The 16298-nt window shown below is 43.1% G+C and overlaps 1 protein-coding gene across 3 annotated transcripts in view; it reads right to left on the bottom strand.

Annotated features, from left to right (window-relative positions):
• The window catches only part of slc12a7b (solute carrier family 12 member 7b), a 190476-nt gene that overhangs the window by 112519 nt on the left and 61659 nt on the right, over positions 1-16298 (bottom strand). The window lies entirely within an intron of this gene.

Below are 16298 nucleotides of genomic sequence, written 5' to 3'. Positions count from 1 at the left end.
ACCCGCGCGCGGGAAAAGTTTGATGACGTAGCGCATACGTCATTTCCGTTTTCGGTGGGTGGGAACCGTTCCTCTTAAAAGGCCCACCCAAGGCGGGAAAATAAATCAGTTTTTGTTCTGCAGCCCATCGACTAGTGTCTTGCTTTCACACCGCGGTAGCAGCCGCTACATTGGTGACCCCAATGGTCCAAACTGATTTTGGACCCGCACAATGGATGACAACGCAGCAGCCAACGCAGTGGCACTCAAGCTGCCCACCTTTTGGACGCTTTGGCCCAGTGTCTGGTTTGACCAGGCTGAAGCACAATTCCAACTTCAGCAGATCACCTCCGACTCCACAAAGTACTACCAAGTGGTCAGCTCTCTGGACCAGGAGACAGCCGCCCAGATCGGAGACTTCATCCAGTCTCCTCCGGAGGAGGATAAGTAACCGGCTTTCAAAGACCTTCTTATTTGGACCTTCAGTCTCTCCCGTCGCAAGCACGCCGCCCGCCTGCTTCATCTCGACGGCCAGGGGGACAGATCCCCATCGGCCCTAATGAACGAGATGCTGACCTTGGCTGAGGGATACAAGCCTTGCCTAATGTTCGAACAGGCCTTTCTCGAACAACTACCCGATGACATTCACCTGCTGTTGGCTGACGCCAATTTCAGCAACCCACGTGAGGTAGCTGCCCGGGCAGATGTCCTGTGGAAGGCCAAACGCGAGAGCGGGTCGTCCATCGGCCAAATCGCCAGGCCGCGAGCCCAATGCCTACCTAAACCAGTCCCAGCAACTGAGCGACCACACCCCACAAACACAGACGACGACACTGGCGACCAACTGTGTTTCTACCATCAGAGGTGGTGCGCTGAGGCCCGTCGATGCCGCCCACCCTGCAAGTTTCAGGGAACACGCCAGGGCCAGCCGCCACTGATGGCTGCGACGGCTGGCTGCCAACACAGCCTCTTATTCGTTCAGGACAAGCAGTCCGGGCGTCATTTCCTCGTCGATACTGGAGCAGAGGTCAGTATTTTGCCCCCGACCAGCCGCGATACTCGTAACAGGCAACAAGGTCCTGTACTCAATGCCACAAACGGCACAACGATATGGACTTTCGGTACCCGTACAGTTCAATTACAATTCGGCGATAGCAGTTTTACCTGGAACTTTACCCTTGCCGCTGTCGCCTGGCCACTCCTGGGAGCCGATTTCCTTCGGGCCCACAGCCTGTTAGTCGACATGCGAGGGAAGTGGCTAGTGCACTCCAGAACTTTCCAAACCTATCCCCTGGGAGAAACCAGACTACAAGCCCCACGCCTGGACTCCGTTTCCCTGTCTGGCAATGAGTTCACCAAGCTCCTAGCTGAGCTCCCATCGGTTTTAGCACCTCAATTTACAAATTCGATACCCAAACACGGGGTGCGGCACCACATCATTACCACAGGTCCACCCCTTCATGCCCAAGCACAACGACTACCTCCAGACAAGCTCTGCCTGGCAAAGGAAGAGTTCCGCCGCATGGAGGAGCTGGGGATTGTTGGCAGGTCAGACAGCCCCTGGGCCTCCCCCCTGCACATGGTCCCCAAAGCCACCGGTGGGTGGAGGCCCTGCAGCAACTACCACAGGCTGAATGACGCCACCACCCCAGACCGCTACCCCATCCCTCACATCCAGGACTTTGCGGCGAACCTACACGGGGCCCACATCTTCTCCAAGGTGGACCTCGTCCGGGGATACCACCAAATCCCGGTCCACCCTGACGACGTCCCCAAAACTGCGCTTATCACTCCATTCGGCCTCTTCGAATGCCAATCGGCCTTAAGAACACCGCACAGACTTTCCAGCGGCTGATGGACGCAGTAGGCTGAGACCTGGACTTCGTGTTCATTTACTTCGATGTCATACTAATCACCAGCCGTGACCGCCAAGAACACCTTTCCCACCTCCACCAACTGTACTCCTGTCTCCGTGATTTCGGCCTCACTATCAACCCGGCCAAGTGCCAATTCGGACTTGACTCTATTGATTTCCTCGGCCACAGAATCACCAGCGAAGGAGCAACACCCCTACCCGCCAAAGTAGACGCTATCTGCCATTTTGCCCATCCCAACACGGTCAAAGGTCTGCAAAAATTCCTGGGGATGGTCAACTTTTACCATCGGTTCATCCCTGCAGCAGCCCGTATCATGCACTCTTTGTTCTCGCTGATGTCTGGCAAGGGCAAGGGCATCGCCTGGAACGACGAGGCTGCGGCTGCCTTCGTTAAGGCCAAGGACACCCTGGCAGATGCCACGATGCTGGTACACCCTAGGACAGACATCCCAACCGCCCTCACGGTGGACGCGTCTGTACTGGAACAACTAATCAAAGGCCGTTGCCAACCCCTGGCATTATTCAGCAGGCACCTTAGACCACTCGAACTGAAATACGGCGCTTTTGATGGGGAACTTCTAGCGCTGTACCTGGCGGTCCGGCATTTCCTGTACTTTTTAAGAAGGCAGGCCTTTCGCCGCTTTCACTGACCATAAGCCTTTGTCCTTCGCCTTCTCCAAGGTCTCCGATCCCTAATCAGCTCGTCAGCAGCAACATTTGTCCTACATTTCCGAATTCACAACGGATATCCAACATGTCTCCGGAAAGGACAATGTCGTTGCTGACGCACTTTCCAGACCGACCATCCACAGCCTGTCCCTGGGTGTTGACTACACGGCCCTGGCTGACGCACAGCAAGCCGACGACGAGCTGCCCGGCTACAGAACTGCAGTCTCGGGCCTGCAGCTCCAAGATTTCTTAGTCGGTCCAGGTCAGCAGCCCCTCCTTTGAGACATCGCAACAGGTCAACCCCGCCCTATAGTTCCTGCAGCCTGGCAGAAATGCGTTTTCGACTCAGTACACAGGTTGGCGCACCCGTCCATCAGATCAACTGTTCGACTGGTCGCCAGCAAGTTCGTTTGGCATGGCCTGCGCAAACAGGTCAGTGAGTAGGCCAGGACTCGTCTGCACTGCCAGACATCAAAAATCTAATGACACACTAAGGTCCCGCCACAGCAGTTCAAGCCGACCCGTAGAAGGTTCGACCACATCCACGTCGACCTCGTTGGTCCTCTGCCAGTTTCAAGAGCAGCCCGGTACCTCCTTACCATCGTGGACCGATTCACGAGGTGGCCAGAGGCAACCCCTCTATCCGACATCACGACTGATTCCTGTGACTGGGCGCTGCTCACAACTTGGATCTCACGTTTTGGTGTTCTGGCCCACATCACTTCAGACAGGGGCACCAGTTTACCTCCAGCCTCTGGTCTGCATTAGTGAACGTGCTAGAGACGCAGCTGCACACCACAACGGCCTACCACCCTCAATCAAACAGGTTGGTGGAACATTTCCACCGCCATCTGAAATCACACCTGATGGCCCGCCTGAAAGGTCCTAACTGGGTCGACGAACTGCCTTGGGTCCTGCTCGGCATACGCACTGCCTCCAAGGAAGATCTCCATGCTTTGTCAGCTGAACTCGTGCACGGTGCACCCCTGGTCATCCTAGGGGATTTCATACCCACCCTTCGGGGCCAAGAGGAACAACCCACGGCAGTCCTGGAAAGACTGCACGAGAGGCTCGGCAGTTTGGCACCAATTCCCACTTCGCGACATGGTCAAGCCCCATCCTGTGAGCCCAAGGAACTACGAGACTGTAAGTTCATTTTTGTTCGCAGGGGCACACCCCGGGCACCATTGCAACGACCATACGAGGGGCCGTTCTGGGTCATCAGGAATAATGAGTCCACCTTTATTTTGGGGGCAAGGAAGAGGTCTTCACGATGGACCACCTCAAACTGGCCCATTTAGATCTACAACAACTGGTCGAGGTCCCAACACTGCGACGCAGAGGCCGACCTCCTAAGCAACGGCTAGCACAGCCCGCGAACCTTGGGGACCGTATCACTGGTTCGGGGTGGGGGGTGGTTGTGTAGCGACTCACCGTCCAAGCAAGCAAACCGGCTTGGTGGTCAGGTTGCGTGTCATCGGAGCTGCGAAGCGCGAGATGGCGTTGGGCTTTCATCTTCCCCGAGCGATGGGGAGAACCCGTGTGCGGGAAAAGTTTGATGACAGAGCGCATACGTCATTTCCGTTTTCGGTGGGCGGGAACCATTCCTCTTAAAAGGCCCGCGCAAGGCGGGAAAATAAATCAGTTTTTGTTCTGCAGCCCACTGACTAGTGTCTTGCTTTCACATCGCGGTAGCAGCCGCTACACAAGCATTTCTCAATTCTTGCAGTTTGCTACATTTTCTACAGTACAAATATATGTCATTGACCATAAATCACTTTGATATCCATCGGTGTTCAAAAGGAAACACAAATGCAAGTTCATATATACTACTTAAAACTCAATAGAGGACAAAGTTAGCCTGTGATATAGCAGAGCAACAACAAACTGCTGGAGGAATTCAGCGGATCAGGCAGTGCCTGTGCAGAGGCATGGTTGACGGGATGCAGGGTCTCAGCCCAAAACGTCAACCATCCCTCTGCCTCCACAGATGCTGCCTGATCTGCCAAGTTTCTCCAGCAATTTGATTTTTGTTGCAGATTACAGCATATGCAGTTTCTTGCGTCCGTGATATAGCAGAGCTGCAATTGCCCAAAGATCCTTCATGCATAACATATTAATAATTTTGAACTGATGGCCCAGTGAACAAATTCTCAAAATAAGTGATATTTAACTCTCGGTACCAGCAGGAGTGTAGAGTAGGTAGAAAGAACTGTAGCGCAATATTTTAAGCAAATGTAAAAGGTGTCTATGAGACAGTGGTGGCAGCCAGCTGCTGCAGTCTACCCAAGATGCTACTTCCTAACCCTCAAACACGATGGGCAGCAGTGATGGGTCTATCACGTCAAAACACAACTGAAAGCTGCATCAAGCTCTCTGGATGTTCATAACAGTTAATGTACAATTGACTCCTTATCAGTTTAATCACAGCTTCCATGCTGATATAGCAAAGTACACACAGGAAGATGTCATCAACAACAATGAGATAAATAATCAGCTACACTATTTTCAGCAGCATTAGTTGAGGGAAATGAACATGAAGTTAGAGACCTGAAGAATGTTTCAGTTTTCTGCAAATGTTTAATGCTCATCTAAACAGATGATACCTTGGTTTATTGCTTACTTTGAAAAATGACTCACTAGTAACATTTTGTTAGTGCTGTTTTGCAGTTCTAAGACCAGCATTGTGGCAACACACAAGGACAATATTAAAGTACTGGCATCATTGGTTCAATTTCAAAACCTCTCCTTACCCCTGTTGTTAAAACAATATTGCATAAATGTCCAAATACCAAAGTATTCCCCAGCCACATCACCAGCAGGAAACGTTCCAAAGTTGCCGAAGCTAGTTCCACCTAGCCCCAAATGGCAACATGAAAAACCATGGAGATCTTTGTAATTGCTTTTGTATTCAGTCCAAATACTGTGAAAGGCAAATTTTTTGTGGTGATTTCAAGATTAATAAAAGGTACGTACATGAAACATGTCTGCACTTGCCACCCTCAACAGCTGCAGAATCAAGAAATTCCACCAAGCATCAGTGGCAACCCTGCAGACAAACTGCAGGATTTGCTAACAAATACACAAACTCATTTATTTGCAGAACTCCATGTGCCAGGGAAAGACTGACATCCTTATGTCAGTATGAAAAAGTGAATCAATTCAGACTTTCCTCACTCAACACTACCTCAAACCCTTCCCCTTACAGAGTGGCCACTAATCATCCTGTTCAAACTTTTCAATCCCACACAGCCACATGAAAACAACAATTTTCATACTGCTCTGATCCAATGGTAACTTGAAAAGTTTGTTCAGAACACTTCTATTGCATAATCAACATTTTGGTGCCCAAACACGCCCTTCAATATCCTCATTGATATTAACTGCTAGCATTTGTTATCAATTTTTATATGTAGACAAACATGTTTGGTAATGAAAGTTTCCCTGATTATTATTGGTTTGACCTCAATGTCTCATGTTAGTTTATTTGATTTTTTAAAAAAATCTGACTGTGGATAATCAGGACCAAATCTTAACTAAAGCCAATAGGAATTAATGCTCAAGGTTCATCACTGTTGCAGTATTACAATCATACTGTAACAGTGCCCTGATCCTGTGCTTTACTGGTCCCTGCCTTACTTCTTCCACCTTCATCTATTGGGACTATAAAAGTAAACTAATATCACTGAACTGTACCTTTCTAAAATCTTTGGTTCCAAGCAAGGACTTATTATAATTACCTCTCTCCATTTGTTTACAGTTCTGAAAAGAACCCTTCATTTGATTTAAAAATTAACACCATGGCTGTGGGAAGAAATTACCTTCTGATACCCAAACAGCGTCAACAACGTCCCAGGTCAAAAAATACCTCACTGTTAAGTGTGTACATGCATTGCATCCCACTGAATGACCATCATTAAGTGGAAACAAAAACAACAAAAGTAAACCTATCGGGGCTGCAGCTTCCCCCCCCCCCCCCAAATTCTTAAAATGAATGATTTTTTTTCCTGATAAGGGTGATGCTTAATGCTGAGAGCAAACACAGCTAAGTATAGGGTGTGTACCAACAGTGCACAAAAATACCTACAGCGAGGCTGTAATTTAAGCTGCAGGGTCAGCTTATTATGATGATGTGCCATTTTTGCCTAGAGTGTCATCAAAGGTAATTGGTCCATAATTACTCTCAGTTATCCATTATTATTCTCTGACTGACAGAAAACAGCTATTAAAAAAAGTCTCAGATCCCTAGTATTGAAGACACATCCTACAAACTTGCTTAGTAGCTTGATGAAATGAACTTTGTTTAAATGTTAAAAGTTGGACAAAAATTCAGTATAAAAGAATCAGAAGTCACAGTGCAAAGTACTGTCCTGCTGCAACCGTTAAGTAAAAGGCTGTTTGTGCAATGCAACTTAAATGTTGGACGTACAAATGTAATGGGAGCAGAGAGATAGAAACAGTCCCTGCTTTCCACCACAAAATGGGAGCAATAGAGGGAAGAGCATAAAAAGTTTTGCCATCTAAATGCCAGCTTTCATGATTTGACAAAAATCTGCGGAAATTATGCAATTAATGCGATAGCACTAACAGACCATGTGACAGTGTACAAATGCACTGTGGCAGCAGTAACTTAACAGTATAACAACAGGACAGCTGTTCTGAACTTTAACGCAACTAACATTTAAAGGAAATGCTTTTCAGCAAGCTATTAACTTCCAGTTTATGAGATGACTTATTTAGAATTATTTTCTCTCCTCAGTCAAAATAATAATGGATAATTTAGATTAATTATAGACCAATTACCTCTGACAACATCCTAGTCAAAAAATGCACATCCTAATAATCTGACACGGCACATTAAATTGCAGCCCTTGCTGTTTTTTTTAAATTTGTGAATCTTTGGTACACACCCTATACTTAGTCACGTTTGCTCCAGAATTAAGCATTGTCTTTAAAAAAAAATAGCTTTAAAGAGTTAGAGCAATTAAAAAAAACTATAGTTCCTTTAAATTAATTTAAGTTTTGCATATTAGCAAGTACTCATGCAATTGCAGTTTTGGCTTTTGTACAATGAAACAAAGCAGGTGGGGGGGGGGGGGTAAATCAACAGAGGGCAGCACAGAGGCACAACTAGTAGAGCTGCTGCTTCACTGTTCCAACGACCCAAGTTCAGTCCTAACCTCTAGTGCTGTCCATGTGGAGTTTGCACATTCTTCCTGTGAGTGTTTTTTCCTCCTACTTTCTGAAGACATCTGGGTTAATTGGCCAATATAAATTGCCCCCAGTGCCCAGGTGAGTGGTAGAATCAGGGGGAGTTGATGGAAATGTGAGAGATCAAATGGGATTAGTGTAGGACAAGGCTTTGCTGGGTGATTGATGGTCAATTTAGACTCAGTGAACCAAATAGCCTGTTTATTGTCCAAAACTACATTACAATTTCCTCAAATGATTTATTTCTTCAAAAGAATCAGTTTATTTCAGTCTTGACTCACGGAGCATCATACTGATACAGTTGAAATTCAACTCTTAGCATGCCCCCAATAACCTCCCCCCCGATCTATCGTGCTCATGGTATTATCGAAGAATGGTATATATACACCATTAAGGTGGTTGGTGCCCAATGTATTAATTTTAAACATGGCAGCTGATTATTAGCTCCTAATTAACTGAAATAAACCCACAAATTCAAACGCACCAACTCTTCTGCACATGTTGATCAAATAGAAACAAATAATTCTCCTGACAGATTAAGCTGCCTGGATCTTTCAGTTTGGCTAAATATCTTCTCACATCCACTCTCTCTTCCCCATATCTACAAAATAAATCAAGTTAAGTTTGGCAGCAACGATTTGGTTTTGAAACAGAGTACAGTTGCGACAGGAAATAAAAATGATATTCATACAATGAATTATTTTCCGGATCATGTATTCTTAGATTAAAAGTACTAAATTCTATCTCAGTCTTGTATATATGCTGCTTCAACAGGACAATTAGAGCAAAAAAACAATTGTCAGGTAATAGCAGTGTCTGACCAAATCCTGTATACATTTCAAATTTGATCACAGTTCCCCCCACCAACAGTTTTCCCACATTCTAGTGATCTCCTGCACATGAAATATTGATCAATGTCACTAAACAAATTCATGTATTTTATTATTGCTTGTGAAACCTTGGGTGCAAATTGGCCATCATATTTTTCTACATTACTGGGCCTGTACTTTGAAAAAATGCACCTGCAAGGAATTAGCCAAACGATGCAGGAGGTGTGAAATTCTCTTTACTATTAAGTGTTTTCAACTACTGATCAACTGAAAAGAAAATGGAGCTTGCACTTGTGTAGCATGTTTTAATGAGTCACTTTAAATGGGCAAATATATCAGTTATCTGGAAACAGTAAATCCCATAAACAGCTACAAATGTCTCCAGATCTGTTCTTGGCCAAGATTGTTAAAGGATAAGCACTGACCAAGTCACCTGGACAAGTCGTGTGCTCTACATGAACAGAATCAGGGAATCTTTTGAGCCCAATCATATGCAACCCCTTTTTCCTCATCATTTCTTCACACTCTGCTGTGTGCATCTTTCTTCTTTGGCCATTTATGGCTATGACACTTAGTGTCTGTCATTAAGCAAAGTGAACTTAATAAACGTAATACATTAACCATATTCCAAAAGAAATACAAACTTCATCAAATTGTGTAGTCCAGTCTAATAGGCTAACCAAATAATCTATACTATGTATCAAATTTCAAGTTGCATGGTTTCCAGTGACTCATGCCAAAAAATAATTACAAGGGCACAGACGTTATTAAAAGGAAGCAAATCAATAAGTTCCTTAGTAGCTTCCACCTTTAAAACAATTACTTAAATTTTCTAATTACTTTAACATGGAACAGGTGATAGGAATCCACTGAGATTTAACCACCATTAATATCATCTCAAATCGACAGTATAGTTGTTCCTTTAGTAGCCACAAAGCATTTTGTGTTTTAATAATAGACTATGTGAACAAATACTATTAACTTCCCCTTCATTCTATGAGCAATATTCCTAGGTTCATTTAGATCAGCCTTCCACAGATTGCTACATGGCATTCAATACACTATATCACACTAAGAACAAAATGTTTGGTAAATGCGCTATAATGATTTAAACAGATGGACAAAACAGAACACAATATTTATGGCTATCACCAATGTACCAAGAGGGGAGGAAGCATCTACATAGTCTACTATTGTTCAGATAGTAATTATTTCATACAATTTGAATGACCTTTAATAAACTAGTACAAACTCAAATAGAGATTAGCTTAAAAACTGGTATTAAAATGCTCAATTATATTTCTACATAACACTGCTGAGCTGACTTGATATGGATTCACTACAACTCCTACGATCAACTCAATGTACCCGCTAAAAGCTAACGTACTTTCCAAATTGATTGTTTCCATGATTTATTGAAACAAACGCACAGCAAGACAAGGGATGGGCAGTGAAAGGCATTCTAATTAAATTTCTGGTGACAAAAATCACAGTTTGAATATTCCCCGCTAAAACAGAGGAAAATAAGGAAAACTAGTGCTTTGAAAATTTATTTGCATGTTCCAAACCATGTGTTAGATGGAGGACCCTTGCTTCAGAAAAGTGCTGATTATTTGATATTGATTGATTTTATTAGAAAGACTGTTTGATATTGCAGTTTAAACCAGAGGGCATTGTCCCCTGGCTTCCAACCTATAGCAGATCTTCCCCCTCCTCTCCTCCTTTGTGTTATGTTTGTTCTTCATCAAGAGACAAACTTCGGGTGGGTTTAACAACTGAACATTTTATTAACCAACACAGACAGGCTGCTTTCCCTCTCTTTTTACAGCCACTTTCTGTTCCCCCATGTGACTCCTTGCATTGCCTACTGGGAACTGTAGTTCTTTATTATAACTACATAATAACACATCTTCCCCCTTTAAAGAAAAACAAACACAATATTTTGTCCTTATAAACCTGCCAAGAACCCTTGTCCACTCAGCAGCTTTCAGTCTCTGAGGTGGTTTAATGGTCCTTTTTGGACTGGTACTTGTTTTCGCAGGTGTGTTGCTTTCATTTGCTGCATTGGTGTTTTCCTGGGAACTCTGGTCCACACGTTCATTTTCTCCATATGCTGGCCCCTTTGGTGTACTGACAGGGGACGGGTCACAGCCATGGGTTGGAGCTTGTGATCGTAGATCCACGCAGTTCCTCCTCAGGTGTCCATCGCTCTGTCTGGATCTTGTACGAATGTGGATTTACTTCCTCTTGCACAACTCCTTGCATGGACCATGTGTCAGAATCATGATCATAGATTCACACTTGATCCCCGGGCTTCAGGACTGGTAGGATTTTCGCTGTCTTGTCGTGATTCTTTCCCTTCCTGTTGCCGTAGGTTTTCTCTTAGCACCTCTCCTCGCCACTGCTCATCCTTAAAATTGAATTTAGTCAGCCTTAACCTCTCACTGTAAAATGGATGTCTTCTTTCATTGGCAGCAAAGGAACATTCTCCTTCAGACTTTCCGTTGAAGAGTTTCTGCCTCTTCTAAAGTAACATCCAGATCACTCTTTGGTTCCACACAAGATTGATCGAAATCTTTCAAACTACTGCCAATTTCTACTTTAACATCTGACCGAAGTATTCTTACGGCTTCCTTTATCTCTTTCTGGCATTGCTCCATTTGTTCTAGACTTCTCAGCTGTTGTTTAAGTTCAAAATATTTCTGTATGACATTCATCCGTTCCATGCGTGCTTGTTCTTGTTTAAGTTTATCTCTAAGTTGAAACGGAACTTTCCTGCATGCATGGACAACAGGAGCCACTGCCTCATCTATGTGAATTTTGTGTACACCAGGTAAGCATCCGAGCCCCTCAAAGGCATCTGCATACTCTTCCATGAGTGTTGTGTGGTCATCTTTGGTATGTGAAACTACTATGAAAACTCTTTTCACTAGGTTGTGCTTTTCACATGCACTCAGACCTAATATTGGCTGTACTCTCTTTTCTACAATCAGTAGCTGTGATTTTAAGTGCGGCAGCTTAAAGTTTACCATACGGCCTACTTACTGGAACTTTCTCTCCAGTGTAGCCTGTCACTTTTAACTTCACATGGTAAATCTTACTCTTTACTGTGAGAGTCTTATAATCATCCATGGGTAACAGATTCACCTGAGCTCCGGTGCCAAGCTTGAATGGAATTACTGTCTCATTCACAGTTACTGGAACAATCCATTCTGTTTTACCAGCAGCCACAGTCTGTACAGAATCCACAAATTCTTCCATTTCCTCACCAACTGTGTGCATCTTTCTCTTGTTAGCCCCAGCTTTACAGCACCTTGCAAAGTGATTATTCTTCCCACAGCTATTGCAGGACATCCCATAAGCAGGGCACATCTTTGGAATGTGTCTACCTCCACATCTGCTGTACTTGCTGTTTGAGCCTTCCTCTTTGCTTTGCTGTTGCTTTTGGAAATGCCTTGTGTGCTGCTTCTCTGTTTTCACAGCATGCACTGTTGTGTCTGCCCTGTGCAGCTCCTTAGTTTGTGCTTGTGTGGTTTCTGCTGACCTACACATATTCACTGCCATTTCCAGGGTCAAATCTTTTTCCACGCAACAGTCTGAGTCCATTATCTGGAATTCCACAAACTATTCTGTCTTTAACTAGTGAGTTTCTCAAATCTCCAAATTCACAAGACTTACTCAGTGTGTGAAGCTCAGCGAAGTATTGGTCAAAGCTAACACCTTGTTTCTGGTCACAGGAAAAAAATTTCTCTCTCAAATGTAATGTTTTTACTTGGGATAAAATACTCAAATTTTTCCATCAAGGTGCCCAACTCAAAAGCTGTCTCATCAATTTGAAAGCTGTTATAGATGTCCAAAGCATCTTCGCCAATCACGCACAGAAAAATAGACACTTTCAATTTTTCATCATTCCTTCCCGCTCCACTAGCATCTAAATATATGTTGGATCGCTGTTTCAAGCTTTTCCAATTATCAGCTAGATTGCCAGTAAACTGCATAAGGATAGGAGGACTTAGCTTATCCATAATGGGAACTCTCAGCTTCTCACCTGAATATCTCTTGGCAAATCCAGTGACTGCTGAACTTCAGGAACAATGTGCTCCTTCACCATGCCGGCCAGCTTTTTCTCCACCTTATTACAGCTTTTCTTTCATACTCACTGAGTCTCTTTCTCAATTGCACACAGTATTCATCTAGTCTCCCTGTTCAGACGTCACACCAACTACTGACACCATGTTATGCTTGTTCTTCATCAAGAGACAAACTTCACGTGGGTTTAACAACTGAACATTTTATTAACCAACACAGACAGGCTGCTTTCCCTCTCTTTTTACAGCTACTTCCTGTTCCCCTATGTGACCCCTTGCATTGCCTACTGGGAACTGTAGTTCTTTATTATAACTACATAATAACACACTTTGCATCCATTCTCTGAATCGTAAAAATTGTTTTACCTATAAAACTTTCCCCAAGTCCTGATAAATGTTAGTTCAGTCACCAGCATTTTGTGTTTTATTTCTGATTACCTGCACCTCTAGTTCTTTTGCTTTGAGCAAATCAGAGAGAATTTACTGTGATTACTAATTTTTTTATAACTCAATTGACTAATGACATGACAACTCAGATTAGAATTTTACAGATATAACATTGAGTTAAGCAAATGCTCATCTTTTCCCATAAAAGAGACTAATACAAACATTCTGCTCAGCTCTGGGCTAAAATCTTTGTGGATCCTCCACGGAGAACTTGTCTTTGGAGTGAGCAGGAATAGGAATATTAGTAATGATCCTTTCCATCATTCTCATTCACCAGGAAATATTTACTCAATTCAACTTAGTATATAGTTTATGGGCAGCAAAACTCTACTAGACTATCCCAAACATATCAAGGTTAGGCCTATTCGAAATCTTGACAAAGCCACATTTTGTTCTATTTAAATAGTCATAAGTGAAACAAGAGGGATATTACAGTTACTTACAATTTTTGACAGACCTTTGCTTTGTAATAAAAGGGAAAACTATTTTATTCAAAATTTCAAACCTTGTCCTACAGATATCTGCCTTTTAATTTGAGCCAATGTTGTTTTAATACCTTCACAAGTCAACGGAATGGCATGGTTAACAATTATTTATATCACCTCACCACACATAGAGACATCTTGATTTATACCCAACTAGTATGTCAGATAAAAAAGATCAGCAGGAGGGCAAATGCCGCACACGAAGCAAGGTTACATCACATACAAGCAGCCAGCAGCACCATAATTGATTGCACACTGTGTACATAACTTTTGGGTTCAAAGTCCTCAGGAAATGCATTCCTGGTTTCAAGTCCAAGTCTTTGAATACAATACTAAAAACCCTGGATCAGCAGGATTAATGACATTCAGTATTAACAAATAAACATACACACTCATACTCTGGTAGGACATTTTGAGATTCAATTATTTTTGGACAGGAATAAATATTTCTTTCAAATTAAATCAGCAATTCATTGAAGCACCTCGTCGAAAGGTCTAATTGACAGACAGATTGGACACAGGACTCAACTGCAGATTATATACATACTTTAAATAACCTTCCCTGAAATGAGCTCAATAGGCGGAATGATTACCATTTGCTGGAAGCTAATTCACAATGAACAGAGGATTACCCTGCATAACCTTCACTGCATTATGGACTGCAGGAGAAGATGTACCTATAACTGAAAAGTTTAATTGCTGTAAAAGGTGGGATTGGGCAATTAAATTGTTTTGTAAGAGATAAGATTGAAAATTGGCATCTGCATGTTGAATTGCCGGAGATTCTAAAAGGTCAAAATCATCCAGCATTGCAAAGATTACTTTGGCTCTGAAAAACAAATGCAACTTTTTGGAAAACAGTGTCCTTAGTTTGATATGTGAAAAGATTGGGGAAGATTGGTATATAGTGGTGATAAAAGGTACTCAGTGCTCAGTTTTGTGTGATGTTTGGAAAAGTTAATTTGAAGTGCAAAAGTAAAACCTGAAAATGCTGCAAGTACATTGCCGATCAGGCCGCACTTGTGGAAGGAGAAACAGAGTCAACATTTCGGGTCGAAGATCCTTCATCAAAACTGCGAAGGAGGGGAAAAAGATGTTCGTTAAACTGCAGAGAGTTGGTGGGGGTGTATGGGGGAGATTTTGGTGGAGATGTCTCTGATAGGGTAAACCAGGGTGACCATGGGGGTAAGCTGTAAACAAGGTTATCTGGTCAATGAGTAAGTGGGGACAATTAAAGAGTGAGAACTTTGATAGGGAAAAACAGGCATGTCTTCCTGCTCTGTGTTTTGCAATTCCTACATTCTTTTGTCAGAGACGTTCTCCTTCCCCCACCCTCTCTGTAGCTTAACAAGCTTCCGTCTCCTTCCCTGTTCTGATGATTGACCTTTGCCCTGAAACACTGACTCTGTTTCTCTTCCCACAGATGCACTTCTAACATTTGCTTTTATTTTCGATTTCCAGCATCTGCAGTTTTCCTTTTTATCTTCACTAACTTAAAGCAGTTACGTAGGAAGAGTCAACTAGTAAATAGTTTAAAATAATCTATTATGATAGTATGATCATGGAATATGCCAGTTCAAGGCAGCAGTGAATCACCAATTTCATAGAGCAATTAAAGTTGGGCACCAAATACTGGCCTTGCCACATGCAGAGAGGAAATTTTAAAAACATGTATAAAATCATTACAGGTTATCCCCGGTTTATGAACCCCCAACTTATGGAGACCCCGACATGTGAATGAGCTCCCATATTATTATATTCAAGGGTCCAATGTACATAAAAACGTTTGTTCCTACGAACGATAGAACTAGTTTCCTCTTTCTCTCTTCACTTTTACTCATGGTTCTTTCTTATCAGTCATGTGCTTTCGATGCTATTCATTACAATACGGTGGAGATATGGTGTGTATTTTCCAACTTACAGACAAGATCGACTTATGGAAATCTGTATAAACTGAACCCATTTGTTAACCTGATGATGGCCTGCATCTGTGAAGCACCTGTTTGTAATATCCCATTAAATTTCACATACTCAGGTTTGAAACAGGATCATGATATAGGGTAGGGAGAATTTCTCCTTTCCATACCAATAGTTTCATCTTTCATCTATATATTTCAAATATATATATTTCAAATTCTTTACAGTCATCTTTCATTAGAAATAGTGTATCAACAAAAAAAAATCAAGTTCACAACTACCACAGTGTCATGGGAGCTTTTGGATAGCTCACTTGCCCAAGGTTCTACAAGTACAGAAAGAAATGGGCTTGGGGCATTTTAACCTTCTCAATTGAGGCAGATGATTTTGCATTAAATTGGAGTTGGGCTTGCATTAATTCATCTTTGGTCAAAGCTGGGGCTGCCAACCCTCTGTGATTGCCCTGGAGCATGCAAATTGAGGACACACCATTTGTTGTAAACAACTTGGTGTGGGGGGGGGGGGGGGTGGTGGGAGGAAGAATTTGGGGAATAATTGATGATTTTGTTTTTAATTATACCATAAAAAAGGACAAATCTCCAAAACTGCTTCAAAATGGCACTTTCTTCAACTGTCTGGGGGAGGAGTGGACAGCAAAGATGGATGTGTCTGGCAGCCAGTGATGGGAATATAGGGCAGGGCAACAAAGGATACCACCAGAAATCTGTCAATAATTGCTGGGAATCCATACTCAAACAAGCCCTCATCAAAACAGACAACAGAAGTCCAGTGACCA

This window comes from Pristis pectinata, chromosome 5 (genome assembly GCF_009764475.1).
Source record: "Pristis pectinata isolate sPriPec2 chromosome 5, sPriPec2.1.pri, whole genome shotgun sequence".
Classification (NCBI taxonomy): domain Eukaryota; kingdom Metazoa; phylum Chordata; class Chondrichthyes; order Rhinopristiformes; family Pristidae; genus Pristis; species Pristis pectinata.
This window is presented reverse-complemented; position numbering and strand designations above follow the sequence as displayed.